Source organism: Dendrobates tinctorius, unplaced genomic scaffold (assembly GCF_039654945.1).
Source record: "Dendrobates tinctorius isolate UK_male_01 unplaced genomic scaffold, ASM3965494v1 ptg000028l, whole genome shotgun sequence".
Taxonomy (NCBI): Eukaryota; Metazoa; Chordata; class Amphibia; order Anura; family Dendrobatidae; genus Dendrobates; species Dendrobates tinctorius.
The window spans coordinates 47,330,623-47,346,839 of NW_027361696.1; the positions used below are offsets into that span (position 1 = coordinate 47,330,623).

Sequence of the window (16,217 nt, forward strand, 5' to 3'; positions counted from 1 at the left end):
TCATTACTGTGTTGGGCTTTGGTGGTTTGTCTCCTCACTGGGTGGAGGGTGGAGGGTTAAGTGCAGGGCTGAGCAGGAGATAAGGAAAGGTTGGAGGCTCAGGCATTTGCACCATCAGCAAAAACCCTGGGTTGAGGGTCAGACAGGGTTTCCCCTAGTTAAAGGGACATCACAGGGGCCCCGGGTATTTCAGCCTTAGTTGAACTAAGCACTGCGTGACACTCTGTTCTTCCTTTTTATTTCTCTGTTCTTTCTTTCTCTCTCTGTTTTCTTTCTTTCCCTTCTTTCTTTCTCTTTCTTTCTCTCTCTGTTCTTTTTTCTGTCCCCTCTTTCTTTCTCTCTCTTTTCTTTCTTTCTCTCTCTTTCTTTCTCTTTTTCTTTCTTTCTTTCTTTCTCTCTCTTTCTTTCTCTTTTTCTTTCTTCTTTCCTTCCCCTCTTTCTTTCTCTTTCTCTGTTCTCTCTTTCTTTCCCCTCTTTCTTTCTTTCTTTCTTTCTTTCTTTTCTTCCCTTCTTTCTTTTCCTCTCTGTTCTTTCTTTCTTTCTCTATCTGTTTTCTTTTTTCTCTCTCTCTCTGTTCTTTCTTTTCCTCAATACCAGTCAGTGTGCCAACAGTTCCAGCCTCTGTGCCCATAATGCCAGCCACTGTACCCATAATGCTAGCCACTGTGCCCTCAGTACCAGTCATTGTGATCAGCAGTGCTAAATGGGTGGGATTGGGGTGTCTACATTGGTGTGGACAATAGTTGTGAAATGGGTGTGGTCTAAATTTAGCCTTTGTCCCTCTTTCCCTTCTTCAAACGTTGAGAGGTATGATACACACATTTACACTATATACAAATATACAGATTATGCCCATGAAATACAGGAGTATATTATTACCGGTTATTATATGCAGTCTCGGAGCAAGGGTACGGAGAGGCTGGCATGCTAAAGCATATAAGACAGTATGACATGATATGATCATTGAGGCAGTGTTTACATGAAAATGACCTTAAGGAAGAACAAAAAGTAGAAAACAGGAGAAGCCACAGCAGAATGAATATACAGGAAGGGCTGAAAATATGATCAGAAGCAGTTTAGTGAGGTGAAGGGACCTACAGAGCAGAAGCAATATAAGTGGAGGGGAGGCATACCTAGAAGCCATATATGAATATCCGGCAGGGCAAAGGACCAGGCAGGAGTCCTGGAATGAGCTGGGGGGATGGGCAGTGCATGGGTTAAAAATTGAGCGTTTTATGGGTGAGAAATATGCAGGAGACCAATGTGGTGCTGTGGCACATACCTGGAAGTGCGAAGCACAATGCACCGTCTGTGGTGATGTGTGGAGGCATTGGTGGTCAGTGGGTTAAAATACCCCAGAGACCGGAAATCAGGATGGAGAGCAGATGGGGGTGCACGCGCAGTAGTAAAGGAGGAGAACATCAGAGCTGTGCCATAGGAGGGAGGCTTGGAGCGCTGGTGGTGGGGGCACATGCGCTGTGTGTTGAAGAGGAGAGCTGCGCTGAAGTGCCGCGGGCGCATGCACAGTACGGTGCCCAGTCAAAGCATAAACACAAGCATCCCTGGCGCCTGTGCAGTAGCGCTGGGAGGGGTAGATGTAAGAAAAGAGACGTGGGGAGAGGAAAGAATGAAAGAAGGGAGGGAGAAGAAGAGTGAGAGCAAGAGATTGTACAGTTGTGGCCAAAAGTATTGACACCCCTGCAATTTTGTCAGATAATACTCAGTTTCTTCCTGAAAATGATTGTAAACACAAATTCTTTGGTATTATTATCTTCATTTAATTTGTCTTAAATGAAAAAACACAAAAGAGAATGAAGCAAAAAGCAAAACATTGATCATTTCACACAAAACTCCAAAAATGGGCCAGACAAAAGCATTGGCACCCTCAGCCTAATACTTGGTTGCACAACCTTTAGCCAAAATAACTGCGACAAACCGCTTCCGGTAACCATCAATGAGTTTCTTACAATGCTCTGCTGGAATTTTAGACCATTCTTCTTTGGCAAACTGCTCCAGGTCTCTGATAATAGAAGGGTGCCTACTCCAAACTGCCATTTTTAGATCTCTCCACAGGTGTTCTATGGGATTCAGGTCTGGACTCATTGCTGGCCACCTTAGACGTCTCCAGTGCTTTCTCTCAAACCATTTTCTAGTGCTTTTTGAAGTGTGTTTTGGGTCATTGTCCTGCTGGAGACCCATGACCTCTGAGGGAGACCCAGCTTTCTCACACTGGGCCCTACATTATGCTGCAAAATTTGTTGGTAGTCTTCAGACTTCATAATGCCATGCACACGGTCAAGCAGTCCAGTGCCAGAGGCAGCAAAGCAACCCCAAAACATCAGGGAACCTCCGCCATGTTTGACTGTATGGATCATGTTTTTTTCTTTGAATGCCTCTTTTTTTTCTCCTGTAAACTCTATGTTGATGCCTTTGCCCAAAAAGCTCTACTTTTGTCTCATCTGACCAGAGAACATTCTTCCAAAATGTTTTAGGCTTTTTCAGGTAAGTTTTGGCCAACTCCAGCCTGGCTTTTTTATGTCTCAGGGTAAGAAGTGGGGTCTTCCTGGGTCTCCTACCATACAGTCCCTTTTCATTCAGATGCTGATGGATAGTACGGGTTGGCACTGTTGTACCCTCGGACTGCAGGGCAGCTTGAACTTGTTTGGATGTTAGTCGAGGTTCTTTATCCAACATCCGCACAATCTTGCGTTGAAATCTCTTGTCAATTTTTCTTTTCCGTCCATATCTAGGGGGGTTAGCCACAGTGCCATGGGCTTTAAACTTCTTGATGACACTGCGCATGGTAGACACAGGAACATTCAGGTCTTTGGAGATGGACTTGTAGCCTTGAGATTGCTCATGCTTCCTTACAATTTGGTTTCTCAAGTCCTCAGTTCTTTGGTCTTCTTTCTTTTCTCCATGCTCAATGTAGTACACACAAGGACACAGGTTGAGTCAACTTTAATCCATGTCAACTGGCTGCAAGTGTGATTTAGTTATTGCCAACACCTGTTAGGTGCCACAGGTAAGTTACAGGTGCTGTTAATTACACAAATTAGAGAAGCATCACATGATTTTTCGAACAGTGCCAATACTTTTGTCCACACTCTTTTTTATGTTTGGTGTGGAATTATATCCAATTTGGCTTTAAGACAATTCTTTTTGTGTTTTTTCATTTAAGACAAATTAAATGAAGATAATAATACCAAAGAATTTGTGTTTGCAATCATTTTCAGAAAGAAACTGAGTATTATCTGACAAAATTGCAGGGGTGTCAATACTTTTGGCCACAACTGTATAATGAAGGCAAAGGAATATATGAAGATATGCGGGGAATATCTGAAGAGGACTAGAATAAAAGTAATGAAAAAGAGGACATGATGAAAATAATGGAAAGAAGGGATATGGAAAGTGAAAATAAATGATAAAATAATAGAAGAAAAATGAAAATTAAATTAAAAAATAAAAATAAAATAAAGATAGCAATGAAATAAAGCTGCAGATAAAATGATGAAAATAAAAGGAAAATAAAATACAAGGAGAATGCAATGAAAAAACGTAGTGAAAAAACTACAATAAAGAGGGGAAAAAAACAATAGGAAAAAATAAAGAAAAATTGATGAAAAATAATGAAAAAGTAATGAAAAAATATAATGAAAAAAGAGAAAATAAAGAAAAAATTGAATAAAATGAAAAATTGAAAACAATGAAAACAAGGGGGAAATAAAAAGGTAGAAAAATTAAATAAAAAAAAAAGTAAAATAAAAATAAAAGTAAAAATAACATGGCGAGAAAATACAGGTACTTACCCTGATCGGGTGTGGAAAAATGAAGGGATCAAGGTGCCTGAAACATTAAGAAGAGTTAGTATACGGGAAGAAGAAACAAAGTCAGCATGTTAAACACATTCCTGCGAATAATAGATATGGAGTTCACATACTGGATAAATATAACTAGAATGAAATAAACAACAAATGGAAAAAACAGAGAATAATGAGCAGGAAACCACTATATCATTTATCTGAAAACCTTGTTGAGTTCCCTATTCAATCCCTTAAGGTACTGTCACACTTAGCGATGCACCAGTGATCCCGACCAGCGATATGATGCGGTCAGGATCGCTGGTGCATTGCTAAGTGGTCGCTAGTGAGCTGCCACACAGGCAGATCTCACCAGCGACATCGCAGGGGTCGGGGGTCGCTACTTACCTGTCAGACGAGGCGATCCTGACGTCCTCCCGCCCGCATCCACGCGTCGCTCATCTCCACAGCAGGAGGCCCCAGCAGGAAGCTGACGACGAGAAACGGTCTAAGACGTTCTCGCGTGATCAGCGATAGCCAGTGGGGGAGCGGTCGGAGGTAAGTGTCAGACATAGCGATATCGCTATACCGTCACAAAAACCAGTGATGTTATAGCGATATTGTTAGCGATATCGCTTAGTGTGACAGGCCCTTTAGGTGATAGAGTTTGCAAGGTGTAAATCCAATAAGATTCTCTTTCCCTCAATTGCTTAATGTGATTGCCACCCCGTCGTGGTTTCTCAATCTGTTCCAAAACCTGAAAATGTAGTTGGGAGACAGAGTGGTTGGCAGATGTGAAGTGGTGAGGAAGAGGAAGCCATGTCTTTTTACACCTTATGGTCGATTTGTGGCTCACAATGCTGTCACAGATATGTTGCGTCGTTTCACTGTCGTAGAGTAAACCACACGGGCATTTCACTACGTAAATGACATTATAGGATTCACAAGTGAAGAAACCTTTGATTTTATACTGTTTGCGTCCTTGCCTTCATTATACAATCTCTTGCTCTCACTCTTCTTCTCCCTCCCTCCTCCCTCCTTTCATTCTCTCCTCTCCCCACGTCTTTTTTCTTACATCTACCCCTCCTAGCGCTATTGCACAGGCACCAGGGATGCTTGTGTTTATGTTTTGACTGGGCACCATACTGCGCATGCGCCTGCGGAGCTTCAGCGCAGCTCTCCCTTTCAACACAGCGCATGCGCCCCCACCAACAGCGCTCCAAGCCTCCCTTCCATGGCACAGCTCTGACGTTCTCCTCCTTTACAACTGCGTGCGCACCCCCGCCCACTCTCCATCCTGACTTCCTGTCTCTGGGGTATTTTAACCCACTGACCACCAAAGCCTCCACACACCACCACAGACGATGGCGTATTTTGCTTCACACTTCAAGGTATGTGCCGCAGCACCACCATGGTCTGCTGCATATTTCTCACCCATGTAACGCTCATTTTTTAACCCATGCACCGCCTGTCCCCCCAGCTCATTCCAGGACTCCTGCCTGGTCCTTTGCCCTGCTGGTTTTGCATATATGGCTTCTAGGTATGCCTCCGCTCTACTTATATTCTAATATTGCTTCTGCTCTGTAGGTCCCTTCACCTCACTAAACTGCTTCTGATCCTATTTTCAGCCCTTCCTGTATATTCATTCCGCTGTGGCTTCTCCTGTTTTCTACTTTGTGTTCTTCCTTAAGGTCATTTTCATGTTAAACCTGCCTCAATGATCATATTTTATATGCTGCAGCATGCCAGCCTCTCCGTAGCCTTGCTCCGAGACTGCATATAATATCGCGTACTAATATACTCCTGTATTTCATGGGCATAATCTGTATATTTGTATATAGTGTAGATATGTATATATGTATATATTCTCCACTGAATCCATACAGTATTTGTTTTGTTTTTGCATCACTATTGTGTTTATATAGCCTAACGTCCATCTTGTATGTATCTTTTCTAGTGAGGTTTGAGAAAGACACGACACAGGGTCGAAACGTTACCTCAACACGCTACTTACTTCTGTGGTGTTTCAATAAACCCAAGGGGCATGCCCAGGTCACAGCAGGGAGCAGCTCAATTCAAGGTATAGGGTAGGCAGGAGAATGCTGTCTCCTTGCCCAGGGCAGCCATATTTGCAGAGTGTAAGTGTCTTACACTCCTGCAAAGCAAAATGGCAGTGCCCAGTGGCTGCAAGTTAAAAAATTCAATTTTGTATGAAATTATTGTTTATATAAACAATCATTTTTGATACAAAAAAATTGTGGCACTTTCCCTTTAAGAACAACATCACTCAAGAATATATAGCCACAGGTATAAAGAATTTCTTCAAAGAAAACTGCCCTCATGACAAATGCGACTCCAACACCTTGGAGGCTTATAAAGCCGTTTGGCTGCTTTCACATATCCGTTTTTTTGGCATCAGTCACAATCCGTCGGATTGACTGATCCATCACAGATTGTTAAAAACTGATGCAACGGATCCGTTTTTTTTTGTTGGATCCGCTAGCCGAATCCGTCCAAAAAACAGGTCCGTCGCATCCGTTTTCCGTTTTTTGACAGATCAGTGTTTAAAAACGCCCACAGGCAGATAGATAGAATCCATAGATCTATCCATCTTTTGATATATCTATGGATAGATATAGATAGATAATAGCAAGGCCGATGTTTATTAATGAGCAATATTTCTTATTTTAAAAAAAGGAAAAAAAAAGTGGCGTGGGCTCCCGTGCAATTTTCTGCGCCAGAGGGGGAAAGCCTACTGCCAGGGGCCAATATTTGTAGCCTGGAAAAGGGGTAATACCCATGGCCCCTTCCCAGGCTATGAATATCAGCCCGCAGCTGTCTACATAGCCTTTACTGGCTATTAAAATAGGGGGACCCACCAAAAAAATGACGTGGAGCCCTCCTATATTTTATAGCTAGAATGGCTATGCAGACAGCTGTGGGCTAATATTCATAGTCTAGGAAGGGGCCATGGATATTGGCCCCCCCCGGCTACAAATACCAGCCAGCAGCCACCCCAGAGATGGCGCATCTCTAAAATGCACCAATTCTGGCACTTAGCCCCTCTTCCCACTACCGTGTAGCTGTGGCATATGGGGTAATAAGGGGTTAATGTCACCATGCTATTGTAAGGTGACATTAAACCCGGTTAATAAAGGAGAGGAGTCAATAAGATGACTGAGTGATACAATGGGAAGGATTATGTCAGTCATTGTATCAGTGGAGCCCCTGGAGAGCGGTCGCATCAGCTGATGTGACAGCTCTCCACGGGAGATTGTCGTGGGACAATCATATGAATTGGATTACGTCGTACACATGGAGTATAGTGTTGGTTTATTTTAAATTTTTTTTTCTGATGATCAATGGCTTCTGGGATTGGCAATATATGGGGAGTATGAACTATATATGTGTTTTTTTTTTTTTACATTCAACACATTAGCCGGATGATGGGACTACTACTGTCCCATCATTGGCTAATGTTTCAATCACCCTTAGTGTAGTAGGAATAGCCTGATGGGACTTGTAATTCCATCGGACGATGCGTGCATATACACACACACATGCACACATAGCACCACACAGCCCCTCATATCCCCGCACAGCCCCCACACACACACACAGCCCGCACACACATTACATGCACATAGTGTCGGAGCATGCGCAGTTTAAAAACAGAATCATCGGTTTCCGTCATTTTTTGGACAGTGACTGATCCTGCGCCCATAGACTTCCATGCTAGCAAAAATCGGACAGCGACGGACCCGTCACTGTCCGATCTTTCAACGGACACAAAAAAACGTTGCTCTGTGCGTCGTGTCCGGTCACTAGACAAAGAATTTCTGACAGATTCAGCAAACGACGGCCAAAACGTGAGGCCATCCATCGCAATCCATCACTAATACAAGTCTATAGAAAAAAACGGTTCTAGCGGCATCAGTCTCCGGATCTGTTTTTTTTCAAAAACCGATGGATTGTGACTGATGGCAAAAAAGTGATATGTGAAAGGGGCCTTAGCTGACTTTTTGGAGGGGAAGGGGGAAATTTGGCACAGCCAGACAAAAAAAAAAGCTATGATTGTTAGAGTTGAGCGAAACGGGTCGAAAAATTTCAAAAGTCGCCGACTTTTGGCAAAGTCGGGTTTCATGAAACGAAACCCGACCCTAGGATGAGGTCGGCCACGAGGTCGGCGACTTACGCGCCAAAGTCGCGTTTCAAAAGTTTGTTTTGCGCTCTTTTTCAGCCAATCAGGATCCACGGACACTGTGGGCAACGTGATGACATAGGCAGGGGTCACCACCATCTTTCAGAAGGGCATGCAAGTGATTGGCTTGCTTTGGTGGGCGTCACAGGGGGTATAAAAGGGCGTGCACGCCGACCGCCATCTTACTTCTGCCGATCTCAGTATAGGGAGAGGTTGCTGCTGATTCTGTAGGGAGAGTGTTAGGCAGGGAAGAAGACAAAAAAACTGCTTCTGCTGCAAGCGATTTGGCCTGCACAACACACCAGTCACTGTGTGTGCAGTGCAAGGGGAGGCTATATAGTGGTGTATCAGTGGTGTTGGTTGTTGGGCTGCCTTCTAAGGCTTCCTGACATTCCTGCATTGCTGTTTACCCACTGCTCCGCAAACTGCTTTTTTAAAAGCAATCCCAATTTTTTTTTTTGTTTTGTCCTGCTGAGAAGAAAAAAAAACGGCTTCTGCTGCTAGCGATTTGGCCTGTACAACACACCAGTCACTGTGTGTGCAGTGCAAGGGGAGGCTATATAGTGGTGTATCAGTGGTGTTGGTTGTTGGGCTGCCTTCTAAGGCTTCCTGAAATTCCTGCATTGCTGTTTACCCACTGCTCCGCAAACTGCTTTTTTAAAAGCAATCCCAATTTTTTTTTTGTCCTGCTGAGAAGAAAAAAAAACTGCTTCTGCTGCTAGCGATTTGGCCTGCACAACACACCAGTCACTGTGTGTGCAGTGCAAGGGGAGGCTATATAGTGGTGTATCAGTGGTGTTGGTTGTTGCGCTGCCTTTTAAGGCTTCCTGACAGGCTGGCATTGCTGTTTACCCACTGCTCTGCAAACTGCTTTTTTAAAAGCAATCCAATCTCCCTTATCCTCTAGTCACTTTTGTCACAGCTGTGCCATCGAGCCTGTGACATAGCGCTCAGATATCAGTGGGCCTCACACAATCCAAAAGTGTCCAGTGTCCACAAGTGTCTGCAGAAATTCAAAATCTCCCTTATCCTCTCGTCACTTTTGTCACAGCTGTGCCATCGAGCCTGTGACATAGCGCTCAGATATCAGTGGCCCTCACACAATCCAAAAGTGTCCAGTGTCCACAAGTGTCTGCAGAAATTCAAAATCTCCCTTATCCTCTAGTCACTTTGGTCACAGCTGTGCCATCGAGCCTGTCACATAGCGCTCAGATATTCATTGGGCCTCACACAATCCAAAAGTGTCCAGTGTCCACAAGTGTGTGCAGAAATTCAAAATCTCCCTTATCCTCTAGTCACTTTGGTCACAGCTGTGCCATCGAGCCTGTCACATAGCGCTCAGATATTCATTGGGTCTCACACAATCCAAAAGTGTCCAGTGTCCACAAGTGTGTGCAGAAATTCAAAATCTCCCTTATCCTCTCGTCACTTTTGTCACAGCTGTGCCATCGAGCCTGTGACATAGCGCTCAGATATCAGTGGCCCTCACACAATCCAAAAGTGTCCAGTGTCCACAAGTGTCTGCAGAAATTCAAAATCTCCCTTATCCTCTCGTCACTTTTGTCACAGCTGTGCCATCGAGCCTGTGACATAGCGCTCAGATATCAGTGGGCCTCACACAATCCAAAAGTGTCCAGTGTCCACAAGTGTCTGCAGAAATTCAAAATCTCCCTTATCCTCTCGTCACTTTTATCACAGCTGTGCCATCGAGCCTGTGACATAGCGCTCAGATATCAGTGGCCCTCACACAATCCAAAAGTGTCCAGTGTCCACAAGTGTCTGCAGAAATTCAAAATCTCCCTTATCCTCTCGTCACTTTTGTCAAAGCTGTGCCATCGAGCCTGTGACATAGCGCTCAGATATCAGTGGGCCTCACACAATCCAAAAGTGTCCAGTGTCCACAAGTGTCTGCAGAAATTCAAAATCTCCCCTGTCCTATAGACACCTTGTACCTTGTTTTACATTACTATATAGTTTGTTGGATTTTGTCTACATTTCTACCAAAAATGAGGTAGGCTGGTGGAAGAGGCCGTGGAATTGAGCGGGGGTTGGCAGCTGGTAATGATGGTGTTGGTGGTGGATCTGATGGTAGTGGCAAGAGCAAAATAGGACCGAATGCAGGAGGTGTTGAGCCTGCGTCATCGTCTGGCTACATAAGGCCTCGAACGCTTAGTTTTCTAGGAGTTGGCAAACCGCTTTTAAAGCCAGAGCATCAGGAAAAAGTTTTGTCTTACATTGCTGACTCAGCCTCCAGCTCTATCGCCTCCTCTTCTTCAGTTGTAAAAAGTAAAAGCACTGAGTCGTCATTGGAGGCTCATGTTCATGAACCACACCTTTCCTTGTGTCCTTCACCCCAACCAAGATTGAAGGATGACGCAGGCCATACTACTGATTACTCCATGGAGCTGTTTTCACATACCATGCCTGGATTATCAAGTCAAATGGTGAATTACCCAGGCCAAGATGAATCTGACATGGAGTGCACTGATGCACTGCCGCTGATGGATGATTCTGCTGGTACATTCACTCAGAGCACTACATTGTCCTCGCAGTGTACAGAGCCAGATTCTGACCCTGATGAGACTCAGGTGCCCCTTCCCGCACACTATACCACCATACACGGTGACACAGAGGAAGGTGCACATGACATAGAAGAGGAGGTGATGGATGACCCAGTTGTTGACCCAGATTGGCATCCATTGGGGGAAGAGGGTGCTGCTTCCAATAGCTCAGATGAGGAGCATCCACAGCAGACATCGACATCGCAACAGCTGTTATCTGGCAGGCCCGGAGCACTCCAAAGACAGGTTCCAAACATCAAAAGAGTTGCTGGACAGCTTGTCCAGAGGGTCAAAAGATCACAGCGTGCTAGGCCGCAAAATGTCTGCCAAAGTAGGAAGAGTGCAGTGTGGCACTTTTTTGACCAAAATCCTCATGATCAGGCCAAGGTTATCTGTAAGAAGTGCGCAAAGACCTTTAGCCGAGGGAAAAATCTGAAAAATTTGAATACCAGTTGCATGCTTAGACATTTAACCAGCATGCACTTGCAAGCGTGGACACAACACCAAACCTCAAGTGCCACATGTGCAACTGATCACAACGAAGGTAGTCAGCAACGCTACATTGTTTCCCCCACTGTAAGCCCACCGGTTAGCACAGCAGCAAATGTTGAGGTGTCGTTGCAAGGCCACAGCAGTCAGGGAATCCCACTGTTATATCAACGAAAGACTGATTCTAGGCCATCAGAAAGAACAACAACTCCATCACCATCATCAACCCTCTCTCAGTCCGCCCTGTCCACCGCTACTCCCACCATATGCAGCTCTCAAGTCTAGCTCACCCTCCCAGACACTATGAGTAGGTCAAGAAAGTACTCAGTCTCTCATCCGCGTACACTGGGTTTGAACGCCCACATTGCCAAACTAATCTCGTTTGAGATGATGCCCTTTCGGTTAGTGGAAAGCACAGCTTTCCGCGAACTCATGGCCTATGCAGTACCACACTATGACCTACCCAGTCGCCACTTCTTCTCTCGCAAAGCCATCCCAGCCCTCCACCATCATGTGAAAGACCGCATTGTCCATGCACTCAAGCAGTCAGTGAGCGGAAAGGTGCACCTCACAACAGATGCATGGTCCAGTCGGCATGGCCAGGGCCGTTACGTGTCCATCACTGCGCACTGGGTTAATGTGGTGGATGCAGGGTCCACAGGGGACAGCGGTGGTGGGACAGTGCTGCCTAGCCCACGGTATAGGAAACAGTTGGCTGTAGGCGTTCGACCCTCCTCCTCCTCCTCCAGAAGCGAAAGCTCGTCCACAGAGCGCAGTCGTACGAGCACTCCATCTGCAGCTGCCACTGTTGCACACGATGTGTCCCCCTATCGAGCAGCTAGTGGAAAGCATCAGCAGGCTGTGTTGCAGATGATGTGTTTGGGCGACAGACACACCGCCGAGGTGCTGGCCGAGTACTTGAAGCGACAAACTGAGTCATGGCTGGGCAGTGTACATCTTGAGGCAGGCAAGGTAGTTAGTGATAACGGCCGTAATTTTGTGGCAGCCATAGCCCTTTCAAAACTCAGCCATATACCTTGCTTGGCTCACACCTTGAACCTGGTGGTGCAGTGCTTCCTCAAAAATTATCCGGAGTTAACAGCCCTGCTCCAGAAGGTGCGAAGACTGTGCGCGCACATCCGCCGGTCACCTGTACACTCCGTTCGTATGCAGAAGCTGCAGCGATTGCTCCACCTTCCCAACCACCGCCTCATTATCGACATTGCAACAAGGTGGAACTCCACCCTGCACATGGTGGAGCGGCTGTGCGAGCAGAGGCAGGCCATAATGCATTTGTGGGAGGATACACGGCCAGGCACTTTGAGAGCAGACATGGAGTTGACAGGTGTGCAGTGGTCGAAGCTGAAAGACCTCTGTAAAGTCCTTCAGTGTTTTGAGGAATGCACACGGCTGGTAAGCGCAGACGACGCCATCCTAAGCATGAGCATCCCACTTATGCGTCTGCTCATGCAAACTTTGACGCACCTTAAGGAGCAGGCGTCTGCAGCCAATGTTGATGAGGAGGAAGAAGAGGAGGGAATCCTTGATGACATTCAGCCATTGTCTGCTCAGGGACCTCTCCTGGACGAGGTGGAGGAAGAAGAGGAGGAGGAGGAGGATGATGGGGATGATTACTTAGGGGAGGAGGATGCATCTCGTGGGGCAAGTGAAAATGTTGGCGTGGCAAGGTCTGGTACAGGGTTTGTGCGTGACTGGAGGGATGTGGATTTGCCAGAAAGTGCTCCTCCAACCAGCACTCGCAGTGCATCATTGACACCGGGAACATTGGCCCACATGTCAGATTATGCCTTGCAGATCCTAAAAAGGGACCCACGCATTGCCAAAATGATGAACGATGACGACTACTGGTTGGCCAGCATCCTGGATCCACGCTATAAAGGCAAATTACAAAACATCATGCCACAGGAGAACCTTGACCTAATATTGGCTAATAAACAAGCAACTCTGGTAAATCGGTTGCTTGAGGCATTCCCAGCACACAGCAGCGGTGATGGTTCTAACACGAGCCGTACGGGCCGGGGGCAGCTTGGCAGAGGTGTTCGTGGTGCACACAGCAGAAGTGGCGTTGGAGACAGGGGTTTCATGACAATGTTGTGGACTGATTTTTCAAGTACCGCTCACACAACTGGTAATACTGCATCGATGGAAAGTGACAGGAGACAGCAGTTGTCAACTATGGTTACAAACTACTTTTCCTCCCATATCGATGTTCTCCCACACAGGTCATTCCCCTTTGACTATTGGGCCGCTAAACTGGACACCTGGCCTGAATTTGCACAATATGCCTTACAGGAGCTCGCTTGCCCAGCTGCAAGTGTGCTATCGGAAAGAGTCTTCAGTGCAGCTGGATCAATCCTGACAGAAAAAAGGACCCGTCTGTCAACCCAAAATGTGGATGATCTAACCTTCATTAAAATGAACCACGCATGGGTTTCCAAGGATTTTGTCCCACCTTCCCCTGATGACACATAGGGTGACAGAAAAATGGCTTGCTTTGGTCCACCTCTTCCTGGGACTTGACCTATTTCACCTTTTGCATCAGCTGAATGTCCAACATCAACATATGCCACTTTCTAAAACTCCCTAACTGTGCTGCCTCCCCCCCCCATGGCCGGGGTCACCACCTAGCGCATGACACCGTGCGAGTGCCGTTGCCCTGGACAGGTGGGTAGGCCGACTCTTGGGCGCGGGCACTGGCACAGGGTCCTTCATAGTGCAATCAAGTGTCTCTGACGGTGGTGGTGCACACCCGCCGTCAGACACACCGCCATACTATGAGGGGCCCAGTGCCAGTACCGACGCCCACGAGTGGGCCCCCCTTGCTTGGGCAGGGCCCCAGCATTTGCAATCTTTACCTCTCCCTGCTCCTCCGCTGTGTAGTCTGGGCTGTCAAATCCATACTGTGCCTGACACCGTCTGAGCCTGCCTCCTGATGTATAGACATATATTTTGAATGTGTACGCTATCCATACATGTTATCTGGGGATACGGTACCCTTTCTAACCTTTGTGCAATCACGTGCAATCCATACTGGGCCTAACACCGTCTGAGCCTGCCTCCTGATGTATAGACATATATTTTGAATGTGTACGCTATCCATACATGTTATCCGGGGAAACGGTACCCTTTCTAACCTTTGTGCAATCACGTGCAATCCATACTGGGCCTAACACCGTCTTCCTGCCTCCTGATGTATAGACATATATTTTGAATGTGTACGCTATCCATACATGTTATCTGGGGATACGGTACCCTTTCTAACCTTTGTGCAATCATGTGCAATCCATACTGGGCCTAACACCGTCTGAGCCTGCCTCCTGATGTATAGACATATATTTTGAATGTGTACGCTATCCATACATGTTATCCGGGGAAACGGTACCCTTTCTAACCTTTGTGCAATCACGTGCAATCCATACTGGGCCTAACACCGTCTGAGCCTGCCTCCTGATGTATAGACATATATTTTGAATGTGTACGCTATCCATACATGTTATCTGGGGATACGGTACCCTTTCTAACCTTTGTGCAATCACTTGCAAGCCATACTGGGCCTTACACCGTCTGAGCCTGCCTCCTGATGTATAGACATATATTTTGAATGTGTACGCTATCCATACATGTTATCCGGGGATACGGTACCCTTTCTAACCTTTGTGCAATCCATACTGGGCCTAACACCGTCTGAGCCTGCCTCCTGATGTATAGACATATATTTTGAATGTGTACGCTATCCATACATGTTATCTGAGGATACGGTACCCTTTCTCACCTTTGTGCAATCACGTGTAATCCATACTGGGCGTGAGAACGGCTGGCGAGCTGTTAAGCAAGCTACAGCACCTGTGGTTTGCACACGTAAGTTTTTCATTTTTTCAGGAATGACGGTTAGGCCTAATTCCGGAACTGTGGTTGACCTGCACTTACTGGGAAATCATTGTTCGCGGGTAATAATTGTAATCAGTGATCCCCATCACTAACGTTGTTCAGCGGGTTATCTGCACCTGTAAGCGACAAACGCTGGCCTTTTTTAGTGTAGCGCACATGCAGCCACGGACATGTAAGGGCATGACACACCAGTTATTGGCCAATCTCATGTGCCAGAGCCTCACGTGTCCCTCTAGTAAGCCGGACTCGGACCGCGGGGCATGACGGAGTCTCGTTCGTTAACGGAATTAAGCTTGCAATGTGTGCATCTGTTCTGTAGCTGGCATGGTTGAGGTTTCCCAGGTGGAGTCGAATTTAACCGTAGGCTCCACTCCTGGTGGTGCCCTTCTGGACATTCCTTGAAGGTTCAGCTTTGCAACCATACTGCCCACGTAAAACAAACACTTTGCCTTCATGAACGCTGTTTGGAGGGTCATGACTCGTGGGAATAACGCCGCCCAATCAGTTAACCTGCTAGAGAGATCGTTCGTTGCTCCCAAGCATGACATCACACTCCCTAGGAAGAAGGTAATGCCACTGTGGCGACCGTACTCCTGGGGGCGACACAAGTGCACTGATGCCCAGCCACTGCTCGATGAATCTGCTGGTACATTGACCCAGATCACTACATTCCCCTCGCACCCTACACGACCTGAATCTGACCCTGATGAAACTCAGGTTACCCTTCCCATATACAGTTCCATCTTACACGGTGACAAAGAGGAAGCTGCAGATGAAAGTGCAGGTTCGGCCCACCCGCCATCAGACACACCACCGTACTATCAGGGGCCCTGTGCCAGTGCCGTCGCCAACGAGTGGGCCCCCCCTGCTTGCTCAGGATCACAGCACTTGCAAAGTTGAAATACTGTGCAGTGAGATGGAAGATGGGGACGACGAGGAGTCCAGACAAGTACAGGGATTCCCTAGCGAGGAGACTTATTTGATTGTTTTCAATGTTGGGACAGCAATTTTTGGGGAGCACTATACTCTGGAGAATGATAGATGGGGCCCACCATACACTGGAACGTTCCAAAGGTGGACATCAGACACTGGAGCAGCATTTACAGGGCCCATTATACACTAGAGCATTAGAAATGGGGCCCATTATGTTTGGAGCATTATTTGGGCCCATAAGACAGTGGAGCTTCATCCATGGGGACCAACATATACTGTAGCATTATGTGGAGCTCATCATATACTGTTTCAAACATTATATGG

The 16,217-nt window shown here is 46.5% G+C and overlaps 1 long non-coding RNA gene across 1 annotated transcript in view; it reads right to left on the reverse strand.

Annotated features, from left to right (window-relative positions):
• LOC141085346 (uncharacterized) overlaps window positions 1–16,217 on the reverse strand; it is a 108,455-nt gene that overhangs the window by 43,324 nt on the left and 48,914 nt on the right. The window contains exon 2 of the long non-coding RNA XR_012231283.1: window positions 3,810–3,846. This is a non-coding gene — a long non-coding RNA (uncharacterized lncRNA). The remainder of the gene's footprint in view (window positions 1–3,809; window positions 3,847–16,217) is intronic.